This window comes from Triturus cristatus, chromosome 12, assembly GCF_964204655.1.
Source record: "Triturus cristatus chromosome 12, aTriCri1.1, whole genome shotgun sequence".
In the NCBI taxonomy this organism is placed as follows: domain Eukaryota; kingdom Metazoa; phylum Chordata; class Amphibia; order Caudata; family Salamandridae; genus Triturus; species Triturus cristatus.
Window position 1 is genome coordinate 158,757,243 of NC_140595.1, and position 20,632 is coordinate 158,777,874.

Here is a 20,632-nt window from a genome sequence, read left to right on the forward strand (position 1 = left end):
TCCACCCATTTCAAGCAATGCAGTGAAGTACAATCATTCATGGCCATCTCGGTTCCAGGACTGTTAGACCAGCTGTGACTGTGAGCGCCTTTAAGGATCTTCCACTAGCACCCGTGGGCGAGTGCAAGAATGAGTGTGGCGCTGAGCGCTCTTTAAGGATCTTGCACTCTAGCACCCATGGGCGAGTGTCTAGCACAAGAAGGAGTGTGCCGCTGAGCGCCCTTTAAGGATCTTCCACTCTAGCACTTGCGGTGAGTGTCTAGTGCAAGAAGGAGTGTGCCGCTGAGCGCCCTTTAAGGATCTTCCACTCTAGCACTTGCGGTGAGTGTCTAGTGCAAGAAGGAGTGTGCCGCTGAGCGCCCTTTAAGGATCTTCCACTCTAGCACTTGCGGTGAGTGTCTAGTGCAAGAAGGAGTGTGCCGCTGAGCGCCCTTTAAGGATCTTCCACTCTAGCACTTGCGGTGAGTGTCTAGTGCAAGAAGGAGTGTGCCGCTGAGCGCCCTTTAAGGATCTTCCACTCGTTGATGAGTGTCTAGTGCAAGAATGAGTGTGCCGCTGAGCGCCCTTTAAGGATCTTCCACTCGTTGATGAGTGTCTAGAGCAAGAATGAGTGTGGCGCTGTGGGAGGGATGGGCGGAAAAAGAAGCAAGGAGGTTGAATTTGTTTCTAAATGATGGGGTATTTATTATCAGGACAAATATTTAAAGTTCTGATTGATGAGAAAATAGCTCCTTTCAACCTCTTTCTTCGCTCTCCGTCTAGGTTGTCTACTTTGTTCAGGAGGGTGCCAACCGGAGGCTCAAAGCAGAAAGAACAAGGTGGTAGCCGTAAGTAAAACGTTTTCCTTCAGATTTGTTTAAGATATTACCCTTTTTTCACACCTGTGTGATGGCAAGAGCCCTGACTATTTGTCAATAAAGTGAAACAAAACAAAAACAAATAGGTGTGGGTGGGGCAAAGAAAAGACAGTCTTCCAACTGCTCATCTGGTTATCTCCTCTTTCTTCCTTGGGTTAGCAGAAAAAGAAAGAAAAATATCTTAATTCCATAGGAAGGTTTGTATATAAGTGCACTCCTATAAAGCTTCAGTTCACTTAGATAATGCCATCCTCTTTCGGACCTCATCCCTCCTCTCAGGCATTCGTTTTTCACAAAGGAACCTAAGCAGGTCTGGGGAATAAAACTTTTCGTAAGCTAGCATATGCATATGCCTGGATGGAATTACGGTGCAAACAATAAGAAAATGAAAGTTTACCAAACAATTGGTTTGTCCCTTTTGCTGTCCTCCCTGTATCAAAATAACCAACCCGACCCTCCCCTTTCTGTTCACCCTCCGACCCACATACTGTGTCTGCTGCAACTCTCCTGAGCTATGGCGGCTTGTGCGCGTCCTCCGCGGCTGACCACCACTCCTCACTCCACACTGCAGGAGGCCCGTCGGGTTCAGCATCTTCAGTCCTGTGTCCACCAGGGCAGGATTTCTTGGTGTTCTCCAGCCATTTTAGTGCTGTGTCTCACTTCCCACGTCTTCCAGGTTCTCCTCGCTACAGTATCGTTTTTGGTCTTCCTATTTCCCCTTCCGTACCAGGTGGTCTACTTTTCTCTGTCTTCCAGGGTTCTGGATTGGTTCCCTGTCCCTTCGGCTCCACCTTCGGCCTGAATAGGACAAGGATATTCTTTTTTCAGTTTTCTGACTTTTGTCTCCGTTTCCTTTCATTTCCACGTCTCACGGAATATATATTACATCGCGGTGTTTACACCGCGATGCCTTTACAACGCAGGCATTACAACGCAAGTCATTACAACGACTTGCGCTGGAGGGCATTGGATTTAGGAACAGTATGATTTACTATTCCAACTCCAGTCTACGTACAGTAGGGAAGGTGTTGGAATAGTAAATCATTCTATTCCTTAGGTTAGAGCGCCATTGTGATGACTTGCGTTGTAATACCCACGTTGTAAAGGTATAGCGGTGTAAACACCGCGATGTAAACAATGTTTCACCGTCCCACGTGATCGGCTGGATGGAGTTAGAGGAGGCACCACTAAGTGAGGAGGTAAGAAGGGGGAGTCTCATCGGGGTCTCCCTGTCCTCCCTCACAGATGCTAAGCACCCTTTAAGGTTCTTGTACTCTAGCACCCGTGGGTGAGTGTGTAGTGGAGCAGAGGGCCGGAGCCAGAGGGCGGGGCTGGAGCCGGGTGGATGAGAGTCACCTCGGCTCCGGCACCCACTGTTCGAAGTGTTTTCACTGTGCGTTCTCGACCCTAAACTGGAGCGGAGTGCAAGGGAGAGACAGGTGATGAAGCAGATACCTGATTGAGAGGGTGAGTGGTACCGGAAATGAGGCATTGGGCAAATTTGGAGAGCAAGAAGGGAGTTGTGCGATCCTCAAAATGGCGGCGGTACTCGGGGCGCACTTTAATATTTGATGTCTCGGCCGCTGGCTACCCCGACTTGCGAGGTTAGTCCCCTCTGCAGATTTGGAATCGAGGAATCCGGAGGTGCGGGCGGCAGAACGACTGTGTTGATGTTCGTGCCCGCCTGTTGCCTTATGACCACTGCTGGTAGGAGCTTGCAGATTGCAAGCACGAGCGACCCCCCTTTTAGTGAAGAGGACAGCCTGGAGGCAAAACGCCTATAATTGAGGTTTAGGAGCCTGGGGGCTTAGAAGTGCAGCGGGGCGCCCAGATCTGCCTGACTTAAATCTGGCGCCCGCTGCTTACAATGCCTATATGCAGTTTTGGCGCGCTGGGCCTTCCGGGGCCTCACTGCGGGTGCTTGAGCCAGGCGGGAGACCTGACTTCGTGGCCCAGTTCTGCCTGCCCTTGAGCGCCCTCCTCTATCCACAAGATGGAGCCCAGCATGACCTCAAGATCAGCCCGGAGATCCAGCATGCTGCTTCCCCCACCACCATCCGGCCTTCTACCCCTATGGACATCTCCAACTCGGAGATCCCTCCAGACCCAAGACCACCACCCTTGAGTGCAACACCATCTGAACACCTGGCTGAACGATGGCAAGAATTTCCTGCTCTGTAAATATGTAATATATAATTGTCCAAGCCTAATCACTGTTAAAATGTAATCCTGAGTGAATTTGCAATTTGATTTATATACCTCTAACCACTAGTATATGTAGTAGACCTTTGTACTTACTACCCTTCCTATGTGATTTTAGAGTTTATCTGTTTGTATCTCTTCCTTGAGTGACTTTACAACTTGTACATTTGCAATTTTTTCTGTTTGCATCTCTTATGTAACTCATGTAATCCAAAATTGACCAATCCTTCCTTCCCACACAACTATCCTCCAACTTCCAATCCAATCTTGTCCTCACCTCTAATGCCTACTCCACATCCCCCCTTCCAGATGACACTCTCTCTCCTCTGACCTCTATCCTACCGCTCCCCAGCGAGCCTCCTCACCCACCCATTTCCATACCCCCCACCACTCCACAGGCCTCTCACCTTCCACATCCCCAGTAGCCAACTCCCCTAAATCTCAACCTAAGAACAATGCCTCCTTGCTCAACTTTCTCCCCGTCACTGAGCTTGAAGTCCTCAATATAATTGGCAATCTAAAACCGTCCTCCCACACAAAAGACCCAATACCCTCCAACCTTGTCCCTGCCCTTAAGCACATCATCACCCCATTCTGGACCAAAATCATCAACACCTCTCTCTCCACCGGCTGTGTCCCCGCCTCCCTTCAGCTTGGTCAAATCTCGCCCATAATCAAAAACCCCAATGCTGACCCCAATGACCTAAATAATCTCCGCCCCATCACTAACCTCCCCTTCTCTCAAAGGTACTTGAAAAATGTGTCCTACTACAACTAGACAAACACATAGAAAATTTCAACCTTCGACCCCTTTCAATCTGGCTTCAGAAAAGGCTGCAGCACCGAAACGGCAATGCTCAATGTGATAGATGACATCCATCAATCACTTGACAATGGCGAGAGCTGACTTCTTATATTTCTTGATCTCTCCAGCGATTCTATACAGTCAACCATTCAGCCCTACTTAATGTGCTTAGGACCCATTTCGGCCTTAATGGCACCGCCTACAAATGGTTCATCTCTTATCTACACCCCCGTACTCAGCAAATCAAAATTCAAAACTGTCTCTCTACCCCCACACCTGTCTCCCTTGGAGTCCCCAAGGATCTATTCTCTCTCCTTCCCTCTTTAACCTCTTTATGGAACCCCTCACCCTCATTCTTAACCAAGCAAGCATAAATGACCACCTCTACGCCGATTACACCCAAATCTATTACAAGATTAAAACTCATGCTGACATCTTACACCTTAACAACACCCTTACCAAGATCCAAACCTGGTTCCATTCCAATCATCTCAAACTCAACCCTAACAAAACCGAATTAATTCTCTTCTCCCCCCAAAATAACCCTCTACCCATTCAATCATGGATCCCTGACCTCAATGCACTCAATTTCTCACTCACCCTGTCCAACTCCGTCAAATCTCTTGGCATCACTATCGACAACACCCTAACCCTTAATGTTCACATCAAAAACTCTGCCAAAGGCCAAAGGAGCCCTCTTCACTCTCTGTCACCTCAAGAAAATCAAACCATTCATACCCACCGATGATTTCAAACTCGTAGTTCAGTCGCTTGTTCTGTCACGTATTGATTATGGTAATGCCATCCTCAATGGAATCCCCAAGGTACACCTAGCTCCAATCAAAGCTGTGCTCAACCTTGCTGCCAGGCTCATCACGGACTGCAAACGCTTCGATCATATATCCCCGGCTCTCAAATCTCTTAAATGGCTCCCTATCGAAGGAAGATCTGCCTACAAAACCGCCTGCATTACTCAAAGTCCTCCACCAAAACACTCTGCATTACCTCTCAAAGAAACTCCACTCTGCGGGCTCCACTCGATCTCTGAGAAGCACCAACACCCTACTCCTAATCCCACCTCTGCATAAAAGAAATCTACACAGTCTCGCTCCTTCTCTGGCAATGTCCCTATTATCTGGAATGCCCTCCCAAAAAACCTGCGTTGTAATCCCTCCTATTCTAGTTTCAAAAAAGACCTCAAAACCCACCCCCTCAATTATTATTGGGGTTCCTAACCTGTGTCCTACTCATTATTTCTTTTCTATCATACTATATTTGTTCAGTAATTATCTACCCTGCTCTCCTGTTCACCATTTACCTAATTACTTAAATGTATAGCTCCTGCCCCTGTTTATTTATCTGGTTTTGTATAATGCTCATGTTGTTTGTACTTTGTATATTTCTGTTGCACTACCTTTCATATGCTTTTATACCCTATGTGCCTTATACTATCCTTATCTTGTAAAGTGCTCTGATACCTCTGGGTCTAGCCAGCACTATATAAGACCTTCAAAAAATAAAATAAATAAAATGTAACGCAACTGGTTCTTTTGTAAAGCGCTCTAACCCCTTTGGGTAATGTTTGCGCTATATAAAATCGCATTAAATAAAAAAAATAAAAAAAAATACTGCATGAATGAGTGTGGCACTGAGCAACCTTTACGGATCTTGCACTGTAGCACCTGTGTGCGAGTTTCTAGTGCAAGGTGGAGTGTGGTGCTGAGTGCCCTTTAAGGATTTTCCACTCTAGCACTCATGGGTGATTGTCTAGCGCAAGAATGAGTGTGGCACCGAGTGCCCTTTAAGGATCTTGCACTCTAGCACCCGTGGGCAAGTGTCTAGCGCAAAATTGAGTGTGGAGCTAAGCACCATTTAAGAATCTTGTACTCTAGCACCCATGGGCGAGTGTCTATCGCAAGAATGAATGTGGCACTGAGCATCCTTTAAGGATCTTGTACTCTAGCACTCATGGGTGAGTTTCTAGCACAAGAAGAAGTGTAGCGCTAACCACGCTTTAAGGATATTACACTCACTCTAGCACCCGTGGGAGAGTGTCTAGCACAAGAATGAGTGTGGTGCTGAGCACCCTTTAAGAATCTTGCACTCTAGCACCCATGGGCAAGCGCCTAGCGGAAGAAAAAGGGTGGCGCTGAGCACCATTCAAGGATCTTGCATTCTAGCACCCGTGGGAAAGCGCCTAGCGCAAGAATGTGTGTGGCGCTGAGCGGCCTTTAAGGATCTTACACTCTAGCACCCGTGGGCGAGTGTCTAGCAGAAGAACGAGTGTGGCGGTGGAGGGGACTAGTCCCCTGGTGGCACACAGCTCCAACACTGACCACAGCATTGGCCAGTTCCAGCCTGTCCTCCTGCTGGGTCATCTGCTGGGATTCAGCTACCTCTGCGGGCCTCCCTCCTAACTTCCGATTTCCTCTGACAGCAGCTAAATCCGAGGTGGTCTTTTTATCAGTGACCAACATCATTTGAACACTAATAAGCTTCCGCCTTGCTTGGAAAACTGAATATCTTTTTTCTCAAATTCCCTAGTCACATCTTTAGCATGTCTGCCGACTGCCACTGCTATTCGACCACCTACCTGGGTGTAGCCTGGGAGGAAGAGCGCCATGACCATCTCATGGCTGCGACCTCCATGGTACAAGAGCCGTGGGCTGAGGCAGGGTCGGACTGGGCAGACTTTACTTGTCACTTTTCGGGGAAACGTGCACCACTGGTAAAACATCGCAGGCAGGAGCCCGGCCATAACAATACTATGCAAAACCCATGGGAGGAAAGCATTTCTTTAAAGAATTTTAAAAAGCGGATAAACGCACTTTGAAAGTCACTAGCTAAGGAGAGCTCCAAACGGTCCAGCAGAACAGCTTGAACTAAGAAAAGCGAAGAAAGAACTAAACAAATTAAAGTGGGGCCTGTTAAGGAATCAAAATGATATTTTTTGGACAAAAATGCTGTGGGGCATTTAAAGGAAGAACTCTATATCCTTCTGGCAGGCGGTAAACCGCAATAACGGATCTTCAACTACAGTGCGAAACTCGAACACCTCAAAATCCAAATGGGTGCAATGGAGCATTTCAACATGAGGAACATGAACCATGCAAGAACAGACCTCTCTCTTCATACACAGGACGAGTGGGGAAATCTGAAGTGCAACCCGTCCAGGGGAAAGAAATGTAAATTAGTGTTTGTGAGGATAAAAGTCGTGCCATAGTGTTTCATCCCCTCGACAGTTGAGTTAGAAAGAAGTCCTCGGTAGATGCGAGCTGGTATACGATTGATAACTCTGCTGTGTTTGATAACAGTACATTTTCAATCAGTCTGGGTGAAATTCAAAAACAGATATTAAAGGGGCCAAGAGAAGGTGCTCGGGCCCATATGGGATTCCCCCTGTGATTTATGAAGAGGAGCCCACCTATTGGGCGGATCAACTAGCCCCACTTCTTACCTACATCTTTTGCGACTTGCCGCATTCCTTACTCATGGAACGGCTCTATAATAAAGGAGGGGATAAAAGTATCCCAGAAAACTATCGCTCGATAGCTTTAATGGATAATGAGGCTAAATACTCTGCCGGGATTTTATTGGAAAGACTTAAATCTTGGGCCAAGGATGGAGCGAGAATCCCACTGAATCAAATGGATTTGACCAAAAATACAGGAACAACTAATATCATAGACCTCGTGCTCCTGACGGACTTTGCGATTACTTATAACCAACCTGTATATCTGTCTTTGATAGACTTCAAAGCTCCTTTCCACAGGCTGGTCCGAAACAAACTTTGGTCCAAATTAGCCATCTGGATCCTCCTCCGGGCCTGCTAAGGGCAATACAGATGCTTCATAAAAACACCTGGATCGGAGTGAAGCTGGGAGACGGTTCCCGCCTGTCAAGAGCCATAAGAGCAACAACTCAGGACCTTAAGTAGGGTTGCATGCTTACACCCACCCTTTTCCACTTCTTTCTTTCTGACCTCTCCGCAATACTAAAAGTCAACTGCCATGTCCCTGAATTGGGAGATCTCTATTCTCCAGCATGCTCTATGCTGACGACCTTTTCCTAATCAGTAGAACAGCGGGGGGCCTGCAGCGACCTAGTTGCAACATTAACCTTCTCGGAACAAAATGGGATGATGAGTGACTAGAAAAAAACTAAAATCCTAACAGTAAGGAAAAAGGGTCTGATTAGCATACATGATATCAGGGTCTAAGCTAGACCCAGTCACCGTCTATAAATACTTGGAGGCTTTTTTCCATGGCAGCTTCAGTTACCGGCTGGACGATGTTAAAAGGAAAGGCAATGCACTTTTAGTAGCTTTGGGAGCAGTGCATAGAAAACTAAAACCCAACCATAACATCGCCCATGGCAAAGGTCCTAGATACTTACAAAAGCTTCTCACGATCCATCGCCCCGCCCGGAATTTAAGGTCATCCGGCGCGATGCTGTTTAAACTTCCCCGCATCCGCAGAGCTAGAATGGGAGGTTGCTCGTTCAGGTACCTGGCCCCTAGGCATTGGAATGATCTACCGCTTGACCTCCGTATGGAACCTTCAGAGACCAGATTTCGTGGCAAACTTAAAACTTACCTTTTTCCACCTAACTAATCCCCTTCTCCCCCCCCCGCCCCTTTCCACTCTCATGACTCATTACCTCCTGTGACATAGCAACAATTCAGCGCGGGGACACACTATTTTTAGTGCAGCCAGGTGCTTTAGAAATGGCTTTATTATTATTATTATTATTACAAGCCACACAGGCAAAGATCTCTGTCACCTGGACTTACGGAAGTGAAGCCCTAAGTGGGGGGGGGATAGCACCGAATTAGGCAAAACAATAACAAAGATTTATAGAAGCATATTCAAATTAGCAACATACAAATCTCCTGCCCAGATAAGACTGGAATAAGTTTGGATCAGAAAGGCAGACCCTGCCCCGGCACACAGCTTTTGTGTACTGCTGCCATAATTTTAAAGTAGGTAGCAAGTGCAGATTCACTAAATCACCACCTTTGGGTAGAAATACAAGGCAGAGCCTGGTCGCCAACAAGAGCCTATTTGAAATCATAACATCACAAAAACATCACAAAATAATATGATGGGCAGAGTGATGAAACCTTTTAAACACTCACCCCCAGCCACAGATCTTGGCTTCACCCATCATTATTTTGCTCACCATGTCACCCCAGCTTGGACCCAGCCATCTGCAAATCAGTCTTGACCCTGATACCCATGGGAACATTGCAGCCCGAACTGCCAAGTCAGGTCTTCCCTAGACTGGAAACAAACAACCTGGGAGCTGTTTCAGGGTATATCACCCCTCATCAGCCAGGCAAGCTTGAATCCAGTGGCGTAGCGAGCAAGGGACCCAACATACCCTTAGCCACTTAAGGCGCACATAGCAACATCACTATTTGAAATTAGCCTTAAGCACCCTGGGCCTATCATCAGCATGGGATTAATCACTGGCCAGGTCAGAATTTAGTAAAAAACAAAGTCTCACACAAAAGCACTGTCACTTTTGGAAGATAAAATGGCCCTCGCCAGGTGCAGCCATGGATGGCTACCTCTAATTATAGGAAGCTTGAACCCCAGAGCTTTTAAGAACACCATACACCAATTCAATTGAGGAACAGTTTTTAAAATGTAGGCTGGGAGTACTGCCGCGCGCTGATGCATGCTCAGCCATGGAAAAGAGCAGAGGCCATGGTAATTGCAGGCTATGTGGACAGTGGCCGGAAGATATGGTCCATGTGCTATCTTTGTGCAATGTTACTTTGGAGGATTGTCAAACTCTTCTTCGTAGGAAATGTAATGAATGAAATATAAGGACCTTAGGACACGCAGAGAGGCGGCTGTAGCTAGCTTTAACCCAAGCGATCCTCGTCTGAACAGTTCGGTGGCGAAATATCTACAGAAGGTAGAGACGAAGGTATTGAATGCGACAACAGAAGTAAAAGCTAAAATGAACTGTCAAGACGCCAAACAAAACCACCAATGTGACTGGCCAGTACACATATATAAGATCTGGTGATGGCTTTGTCAGATAAGATTAACAGTACTATCAGTTTTGGTGAACTTTATTAACTACCACTGACCTGAGCCAGTGGCCAAGTATCACAGCACTTTACACAGTACATGCAGTGACATAAAAGGTTAGTTTCTCTTTGCACTAGTCACCTTAAACATATGATGAGCCCGCCAGGGTCAATGAATGATTAAAACGTGATTTAAGTAAGGCTGTTGGTAATGAACCAGACTTATGTTAGGTGGATGTTGGGCTCTGAAGCCCTTTAATTTTAACCAATGTCTGTATGGCACTGTACCCAGGTTCCATCTGGCCCGGATGGGAGGCTCGTTCGTTTGTAGTGCTATTCCCAAACTTTTGGAACTCTCTTCCCAAATTCCTCAGGGGAAGTACCTTCCTTCTAATGTTCTGCAAAGGTTTGAAGACATGGCTATTTTAAGCAGACAGTTCATTTGTTTAATCAAACTAAGCGCCAGGAAACCTCTTGAGGTAGCTGTGCGCTTTACAAGTCTATAAAACAAATAACTAAATATATAAATACGGTCTACTTCATTTTAAAGCTATGTTATGCTCTTGCCTATTCTCCATTCAAATGGATATCCTTTATACACGCCTTGGAGTGAGTTGCTACCGAATTTTCGGAGCCTGCATTGTTATTGTACGAATAGGGCAGACAAATTAATTTAGCCTGTCATGTGGCAATATTGGCAGTACAAGGCTTAAAAGGGTATTAACAAGTGATTTGAGGTCCTCTCGTCTTGTTTTTATCTTCTTTTTCTCATTTTACACTTTTTGGAAATAGTTCTTTTAAAGATTTTAGCAATGCTGGTTGTAGGGCCTCTCTCGTTTTAAAGGTTTTTTGCAATCATTTTTATTAATCAAGCAATATAACTTGTGGCAAGTGCCCCCCCCCTCCCCAACCACACAGTGTGTCATTTCTCAACCAAACTGCATCAAAGCATTGGTGTCCCCTACTAGTGGCTGGGGTCCATAGATCCCTTTAAAAAAAGTGTCGAACTAGCCTATACCGCCACCAGGCACTGCATGAAGGGCTCGTCTTACAGGCCAGTGTGCACGCCTGTTTTTTGGCTGTTAGTTGCCCTTTTTTTTATGGTCTGATGGGCTGGTTTTTACTGTTGATTTCACTGATATCAAAAGAAACACTGCCTACAGCAAGCTCAAATCCATGCAGTGTTTAACACCTTTCAAAACACTTGTACAGCAGATCTTTCCAAGTTCAAAACTGCCCCAATTTCAAAACGTGGACCACTTTTTAGCTATCCAATTTACTGAATAAAAGTCACTTTTACTTTGGTACCAGGGGCTATTTTCTGTCCCATTCCAACACTGGGCTGATAGCGTGCGACTGGACTGAAGCTGACAGAGTACGGTGGCCCGTTATGACCTTCCTGGACAGTGATTGCAGTACTGGGGGTTTAAAGTCACAAATCATTGCTGTCAGGGATGTTAGTATAATCATGGAAGCAAACCAAGACTACAGTACCCAGAATGCATTTGGTTGCCACAAGTCCAGGCCTGCATATCTTGTTCCTGATTACTTGGAACGATGTCGCCACCCAAATGGGGCATTTCCAGTTTATGCGCCCACTCCCCAGAAAATTAATTTACAGACCCTTCAAAAGGACCAGTCTGTACAACTGTAGTGTCGCGATATTCATCCCTGACGTGACACGCGATGGTGTGCACGTCAGGGCACGTTAGTTGTACGTTCCCGAATAAATACGACGTCACGCAGACACGTAGGCAGAAACGCCACGGCTGCGGAGACGGCGACCAAGCAACACGAGTGTCCCGTGTGTTTATTGAGTCCCACGTGTTGGGCCTACACCAGGGGCCCATCAGCGTAGGCCCCCAGCGACACCACAAGTTGGCGACGAGGGTGCGATCGCGCCCCCGCTCCTGATTGGCGCGTCCGGTTGGTGTGGCGGCCGTCAGCGCTCCTCGCTTGCGGTGCTCGTGCCCCGCCGGAGCGCGCTGCGGTCCCCGCGCTGACAGTCCGCCCAGGACGTGCGCGGAAGCGCCGGAGTGCTCCGTTTTGGTTGGCTGCTCGCGCTGGGGCCGTCTCTGCCATCGGCGCCCCAGCGCGCTTCAAGGACCTCACGTGCCCTGCCCTCCTAACCTGGGGAGTGCACAGCACCTGCCGTGCCCTGCCTCCACACGACGGAAACAAGACAGAGGAGACACACAGCGTCGTCTTGCTCACCGGCTGCCCAGGAAGGTAGGGTCAAGTGCCCCTGAGCCTGCATAAGCCCTCAATATCGTGGGACAAGGGAGTGGCTGGCCCACACACCCTCCTGCTGTCTCGGAGCCCCCCCCTCCTGGGAAATCTGAACTGCCCAAGGGAGAAGAGGTCTCGCCTAGCGCCAGAGCGCATGTGAGCAGGAGGTCCAGCCCTGCGCCAGCCTCACACGTGCCAGAAGGTCTCGCCCAGCGTTAGGGCACACGTGAGAGGGAGGTCCAACCCTGCGCAAGCCACGCACGTGCAACATGGCGACAATCCCGCCAATAGAGCCGTTCTCCGTCGAGGGGTCCCCATCGACGGTAGCAGCCCGATGGAGAGACTGGGAGGACAGAGTGCGCATCTTCTTCGAGGCCACGAAGGTTCACAGAGATCAAAAGCGCGCAATGATAATTCACCTAGGTGGGAAAGAAATTCACAACATAGTGAAGACACTCGTGGAAGCCACCCCCAAGACGCACACGACGCTCATAGCAGCTCTCAACGAATACTTTGAGCCAATGGCAAACCGCGACTATGAACGCTTCATATTTCGCCAGGCGCGCCAATCGCCGGAGGAGTCGCTCGACAAATTCTACGCTCATCTAAAGAACTTAGCGGCCACCTGTGGGTTTCGAGACGAGACGGAGGAGATAAGAGGCCAGATAATACAAGGGTGTGCGTCCGCCAAGCTGAGGGAGAGGATCTTGGAGGAATCCGGTAAGCCCCTAGCTGATATCCTGACGATGGGCCGAACGAAGGAACTGTCCAAGGCGCGCGCTGCGCACATGGAGGCGGCACTGCAAGTGCCAGTGAAGACCGAGCCGGTCAATGCTGTGGCAGTCAAGCCGAAACAGAGGTGGCCCCGACGAAAGCCAGCCCCGGCTGCTCAAGAACAGCCAAAGTCCTGTGGGTACTGTGGTGGCTCGCCCCACGCCCCGTCGGAATGCCCAGCAAGAGGGACCAAATGCCGAGGGTGTGGACGCTTCAACCACTTTGAGAAAGTGTGCCGATCGAAGGGTTTCCGAAAGCCCCGCCAAGCCGTTCACACGGTCGAGGAAGGAGGTCTGGGAGCCAGCGACATGGACGACGATGAAGAGGAGGAGAAAGTCATACACCGGGTACACATGATAGGCATGGCGGCCCGCCGGACTAGGAGACTGCCGCAATGCAGCATCCGAGTAGGGTCACAGGAAGTCACAACAGTGGTAGACACAGGAGCCAGCATCAACATCATGGCTGCCGCGATGCACAAGTCCATGCGTCCACAGCCCCCACTACAGCCCTCGACTATCACGGTATTCGCCTATGGACAGGAAGAACCGTTAAAGGTACGAGGAAAATTCAGAACGGTGATATCCCATGGGACAAGGTCAATCACGTCGAACGTCTACGTCACCGAAGACGGGCAAGGCATGCTCCTGGGCTGTCGAGCGGCAGAAGATCTGGGAGTGGTAACCTTCGCGTTTGGGGTACACCAAGAGTCAGTACAGCACACTCTGGAGGAGTTCGAGGAAATCTTTCAAGGGATAGGCAAGTTCAGGGGGAAAGAAGTTCACCTGCATATCGATCCCACGGTCCAGCCGATAGCCCTCTGGCATCGCCGCATAGCATTCCACCTCAGGCCACTGGTGGAAGCGGAATTGAAGAAGCTTGAGGCAGCGGGGATCATTGAGAAAGTATCCGGACCGACCCCGTGGGTGTCGCCAATTGTCGTGGCGAAGAAACCCAAGCAGCCAGGCGCTGTCAGAATATGTGTGGACATGAGGCTCCCTAACGTTGCCATCAAAAGGGAGCGACACATCACCCCGACTATCGATGACTTCGTTGGGGAGATGGCCGGCGCCAAGTGGTTCTCAAAGCTGGACTTACGCTCGGGATATCACCAATTAGTTCTGGACGAAGCATCCCGGAACATAACCACGTTCTCCACCCATGTAGGTCTGAGGCGATACACGAGGCTGAGCTTCGGGGTATCGAGCGCTGCGGAGGTGTTCCAGAACGTAATACAAGAGCTGATCGCTGGAATCCCCGGAGCGCTCAACGTCAGCGATGACATCATGGTACATGCCACGACGGTAGCGGAACACAACGAGAGGCTGGTGCAGGTGCTACGACGCATACGAGACGCAGGCCTCACACTACATCGGGAGAAATGCGAATTCCTGTGCCGGAAGATCCAGTTCTTCGGCTACATCTTCTCAGCTGACGGCGTCAACCCCGATCCGGACAAGGTCAAGGACATCAAGGAGGCAGCCGCTCCTGCAAATGTCACGGAGGTGAGGAGCTTTCTAGGAATGGTGAATTACTGTGGCAGGTTCATCAAGGATCTAGCGAACCTCACGGCGCCACTGAGAGAACTCACAAAGGAGTCAACCCCCTGGACATGGAACAGTGACCAGAGTAGAGCATTTGAGGAAGTCAAACACGCACTCTCAGAAGCCACGACGCTGGCCTTCTTCGACCCGGCCAAGCTGACACAGATTGCCGTCGATGCCGGTCCAGTCGGGCTGGGCGCAGTCCTGCTGCAACGGAAGACAAATGCCGAGGAGTGGGCCCCGGTGGCCTTCGCCAGCCGGTCACTCACTGAGACGGAACAGAGATACTCCCAAATAGAAAAGGAGGCGATCGCCATTCATTGGGGGTGTCGTCACTTCCACCTGTATGTCTACGGAAAACCCTTTGTTGTGACCACCGACCATAAGCCACTGGTATCCCTGTTTGCGGGCACCTCCACGAAGCCGCCGCCAAGGATAGAGAAGTGGATGTTGCAACTGCAGGACTACAACTGCAAGATTGAGTACCAGCCGGGTGCGCGAAACCCGGCAGACTACCTATCTCGCCACCCTCGCACAGCAACTCCAAAAGAAATAAAGGAGGCGGCAGAGACAGAAGAGTACGTCCGGTGCGTCACGGCGCGGTCATGCCCCCGGCCAGTGTCCATGGCTAGCCTGTCCCAGGCCACCAGTGAAGACGAGTGCCTACAAAGAGCAAGAGTAGCAGTCCGAGACAACAGCTGGACCCGCGCCCGAGAGGAGTGGAAGAGCCGGACGCCTCAGGCGAAGCAGATAATGGAGAGCTTGTACCATGTGAGGACAGAACTGACGGAAGACGAGACTGGATGCCTGCTGAGAGGCCACCGGCTGGTCATACCGATGTCCCTCACCCAGAGAGTGGTGGATCTAGCCCATATCGGTCACCAGGGCATGGTCAAGACTAAGTCACGGCTCCGAACCAAAGTATGGTTCCCTCTCATGGACGAAATTGTGGAGGCCACCGTTCGAGAGTGCCAGGCGTGTCAGCTAACCGGTGAAGTACCCCGGCCGGCCCCCGTGGTGATGGAGCCTCGCCCGAGGAGGCCCTGGTCAAAGATCAGCGTCGACTTCGGCAGCCTGCCAGACGGACGGCACACCTTGGTGGCCATAGATGATCACTCCAAAATGGAAGCCCGAAACTCCCAATGACAGTGCCATTGATGCGCATCGACGTGGAGCGTTTGCTCAAGCCGACGCCCGCCGGAGGGCTGTGTCCTCACCAATAGCCCCAGGTGACCATGTACTGATCCGCAATCGGGTGCCAGGGGGCAAATTTCGCCTGAACTTTGAACCTCAGCCCTGGATGGTGGAGAAAGTCCGAGGCACGTGCGTGACAGCCCGGAAAGGCGCTGAAAGGATAACGAGGAATGTCTCATTCTTTAAGAAAGTTCCCGTGCCCTCCGGAGCGGATGAACGACGCCAGGACAGGTTTATGAGGGACATGCCGCGAGAGGAGAGGCTCTTAGAACCCGAGGGCCAGGCGGGTGAGAGAGCAGAGCCCACAGGTCAAGGACATGACACAACGCAGCACCAGCCAGAGACCTTGCCGCCTGAAGGAGCTGGCGTGCCCGAGGCCGGAGAGAACGGCGCAGAGGGTGACTCTGGGAGCGGAGGTCAGGATGTTGCAGTGGAACGTGGCGGAGTGCGCTATGACCTGAGGCCGCACCCGTTTATGAGGGACATGCCGCGAGAGGAGAGGCTCTTAGAACCCGAGGGCCAGGCGGGTGAGAGAGCAGAGCCCACAGGTCAAGGACATGACACAACGCAGCACCAGCCAGAGACCTTGCCGCCTGAAGGAGCTGGCGTGCCCGAGGCCGGAGAGAACGGCGCAGAGGGTGACTCTGGGAGCGGAGGTCAGGATGTTGCAGTGGAACGTGGCGGAGTGCGCTATGACCTGAGGCCGCACCCCGCGCCCTCCTGCCGGTTACGAGACTACGTCAAGTAAGACTGTTTAAGTTTTTGTTGTTGGGACTTCAGGCTACAGAGTGAGGGACACTGTGAAACCTGTTGTCCATACCTGAGGGTGTAATCACGAACCCGGGGTTGTATTGTATTTTTGTTTTGTGTGTTGGGGAGGAATGTAGTGTCGCGATATTCATCCCTGACGTGACACGCGATGGTGTGCGCGTCAGGGCACGTTAGTTGTACGTTCCCGAATAAATACGACGTCACGCAGACACGTAGGCAGAAACGCCACGGCTGCGGAGACGGCGACCAAGCAACACGAGTGTCCCGTGTGTTTATTGAGTCCCACGTGTTGGGCCTACACCAGGGGCCCATCAGCGTAGGCCCCCAGCGACACCACATACAACCAAATCCTCCAGGGAGGATTAAAGGCGTGGTTACACAAACATCATAAAATTCAGTCATGTCATCTGATCTATTAAATTTACTAACAATAGTAAAACAATTCTTTTTATTTTTAAAGAGGGTTGTATGACTTCGCTAGCCACTGCCGCATGGTCGCTATTACGGTGGCTTGCCTCTTACTTTCGCTGTACAGTCAAGCTAGGCTCAGCTCACTTTTATGGCTTCAAGAGCATCTCCAAGTCTCGTTCAAATACAACCACGATTGACACCAATAGTAGAGTTTACACGTGTACTATCGAATCCATACCACTAGATGGCGATGCCCAATCATAAATCAATCAATCAAGCTGCACGCAAAATTCAGCGAACGCGGACTGTCTGGGACGCTAGAGAGTTCCGTACTCAGTTTACAAGCGCAGGGTACCGGTTTGTACAGCAAAAACAAACGTCTACACACAAGTTACCGGACACAGGGGGAGGGAATAGAAATCCAAACCTGCAAGACTGACGCCACGCACAGATCTACGCGCGCACAGGATTCTCACAACCAGAGCCTTTAGGAAGGAAGCGCCCTGGGCGAACCAAACTTAGTGCCCTTCCTCATCTTTTCTCCTCTGAGCGCTATAAATATAGGAGTTACTGGGGAGGGAGAAACGTCATATATGCAGCGCAAGGAGTCGAAGAACAGCCATCGGCGTCCTGGGACAAAAATAAATAAAATACGTTTTCTAGCCCCTCTGAAATTAGGCGCCCTGCAGCTCGCCCATGCCTAAAGCACAACAAGTTCCGTTCAGTTCACAATCAACAAAGTCCGCCTGAGAGACAAAAGTGGTAACAGCAGCCCAGTGGAGAGCCAAATTGGGTCGAAATTATTAGGGATTCTAGTTTTATGGCACATAATTTTTTACATTTCCGTCTGAAATCATCCATATTTCTTTTTTGCTGATTTTATCTGAGCTTATTCATATTTAGTAACATGCGCATTTTAGGATAAACCATGTGCACGACTCCAGGTTTCGACGACCCATCAGGAATCTTATACATTCTATAGCCTGCCTATCTGCACAGCTACTGGCCTGGTTGTCATCATTGATGGCATTTAGAAACTCTCAGAATCAACCTAATTTCAATTTTTTATCCAGATTTTAAAAAAAAACGGCAGGGAAACAGGTGGTTTTCTGTCTGTATTTATCTCTAAAAATCAGTAAAAAAGGAATAGCGGGAGCTTTACTTAATAATAAGATGGATATGTGAGCAGTGGATTCAAGTTTGTAAGCCAAACACAGCCAAAGTCCAGTGCACACATTTGATATAATAAAGAGTAACCGGCACTGACAGAGCGGTGTAAGCCTAAGTGAGGCCATACCATCTAGGAAGCGAATGGGCATGGTCCAGCACAAGGGCGCAACTAGACCGGAACTTCGGGGGGGGGGGGCTAACAGGGTGGCCGGCATGTCTCGCGGGTGGGGTTGCGGGGAGTCACGGGGGTGTTGCATGGGGTGGGGGTGGGGGGGGTGACACGAGGGAAAAAATAAGTGAAAACGTACCTTTCAGCCAGCCTGGTCCTGCGTCTTTGGTCCTGTTCCTGCTCTCCTGCTTCTGATGTCAGGAACAGGAAGCAGGCAGCCAGGCTCCCTCCTCTAAGCCAATCACAACACTGCAACAAGGAGCTGAAGGGACTGGGCATGTTCTCTACACTGGCTGTAATGCAGCCTGCATGGAGAAGGGGAGAGGGCGCATGTACAGGGCTGCCCGAGAGGGCCGACCAAACAGTCACTACGCACTTAGGAGTGGGCAAACCACTCCACCCCTGCCCTGTTACCAGCGCAGCCCCGCCCACCTGCCCGCAAAGGAAACATACAATTATAATAACTTAAAGTTATTATCATTTTATATTTCCTTTCCATTGCTAGAAAGCAGTGGGGCGACGCTCCTCCACCATAGCGGAGGAGCCGCCACTGGGGCTAACACTCCCAGACAGTGCTGGCCCTAGCACTGGCCGCACACGGTGCAACAGTCTTTTTTGGCGCCCCTCCCCCATTACCTCCTTCTCCATAAATTCCCTCATTACCACTCACCAACAGTGCACCTCATCTCTCTACAGCACCTTTCTGACAAACATTTCATTTTTTTAATAACACTACTAATAGTTTACACAAACAAAGTTCTGTAATCGGCAAGGTAAACATTCTTTGTAGCAGGCACATTAACCCTCTGCGCTGTGTAGGTGGCTGGACTAACCATGTGAGCGCACGGTGAGCGATGCAACAGTGTGAGAGTAGGATAAGAGGAGAGACTGCAGGGTGAGTGAGGTGACCATATGAATTTGGGTGCGGATGTAAGTGCAGAGTGGGGCAAATTAATGCATGGTTAGAGATAGGCTTATTTGAGTGAGATTGCAGATTGAGCAGTGAGGGGGGACAGGTGAGTGAAGTCACATGAGTGCAGGGTGAGTAGTGTACTCGTGTGACTGCAGGGTGAGGTACAGGGTGAACAGCGCAAGTGCATTGAGAGTGCAGAGTGATCACTGTGAGTGCAGGGTGAGCGGGTGAATAGAGTGCGTGCATGGTGATCAGTGTGAGTGCATTGTGATTGCTGTGAGTGCAGGGTGAGCATGAAAGTGAAATGCGAGAATGAGGAGTGTGTCTGGGAATCCGCCTTGCATTGAGACAACACTTGAAGTAATTCAGAATGTTATTGATGGCGGTGTAGGGTATAAGATACAAGTTCAACTATTGCTATATGGCATTAATCCGGGATCGAGGGTGGAGAAAATAAATAATGTGCTGATCCAAATGAATTTACACTACCCTCTAAGCCTAACTGCTCAGTCCAGCTACCACTAAATTGAGAAGTAAAGCATTACCTACTTTAACCTCTGCCATAACTTTGGGGACCACTGTACTCTATGCACTCTATACCTCTTTTTGGTATAGTACATACAGAGCCCGCTTCCTACATGTGGCAACATGGAAACCATGTCTATATTGAGACAGAACCATTCATCACTCTGTTGCCTGGCATGCTGGTACTTTTATGGCAGTGTGTTAAATATCCATCTGCAATGTGTCTATTACTACCAAACTAACCCGGCTCCGCGATGAGAGCTGGAGTCTGAAAGCTCTGACACTGCATCCTTTGGAAGGAAGGAGTTACACCTGATCACGTGGATGGGGAAGTGTTTGTAGCACACATTTATTATAATAAAGGTCAGTATTAGAAAGTAAGCAGATTGATGCCTTGCGATATCTTGTTTAGTGTTGCTGCACAGAGACCTTCTCCGAGAGTCCAGGTTTGCCCTGACCTCACGCTCTCAGGAAGAGCACGCTGTGATGCATCACTGTGGCCTCGGTCTACACCCAGTCTCGAATACTTGTATGTGGTGTAGACTCATATAGACAAAAAACTGGGCACTGTCTATTCCGAAGATAGAGTTTTAGAAGATTCTCTAAATCTTTACTAATCACAGACGCTGCACACAAGTTGGACAACTAAATTGTGTGACATACAGCACTCATGCTTTTTTCCACTGGATTTACCTGAAAAGGTTGCTTCCCTGCTTTTCTTTGTCTTCCATTATTTGTGTAGGATGCTTGCAGTATGTTTCTTTCACACAGTCACACCATTTAATGCATTCTACTTTCCCCTGCTTTGGGCACGCTCGACATTTATACCTGGTCCCAGAAAGATCTTTTTCTTGAAAACTGCTCAACCTCTCTAAGTCTTTGCTTTCTACTCAACAGGAATCGGTGTGTAAGGGGCTGCAGTGGCACAAACTCTGCAAAGCTCTGGACTGAATCTCTTATACTGCACTATGAATTGCCCACTCAATCCCAGTTCCCACAGTTTGAACTAGCGCAATAACCTGCCT

The 20,632-nt window shown here is 49.4% G+C and overlaps 1 protein-coding gene across 5 annotated transcripts in view; it reads right to left on the reverse strand.

Annotated features, from left to right (window-relative positions):
• Nucleotides 1–20,632, reverse strand: part of ANKRD35 (ankyrin repeat domain 35) — a 612,001-nt gene that overhangs the window by 14,529 nt on the left and 576,840 nt on the right. The gene's annotated exons all lie outside the window — the stretch shown is intronic.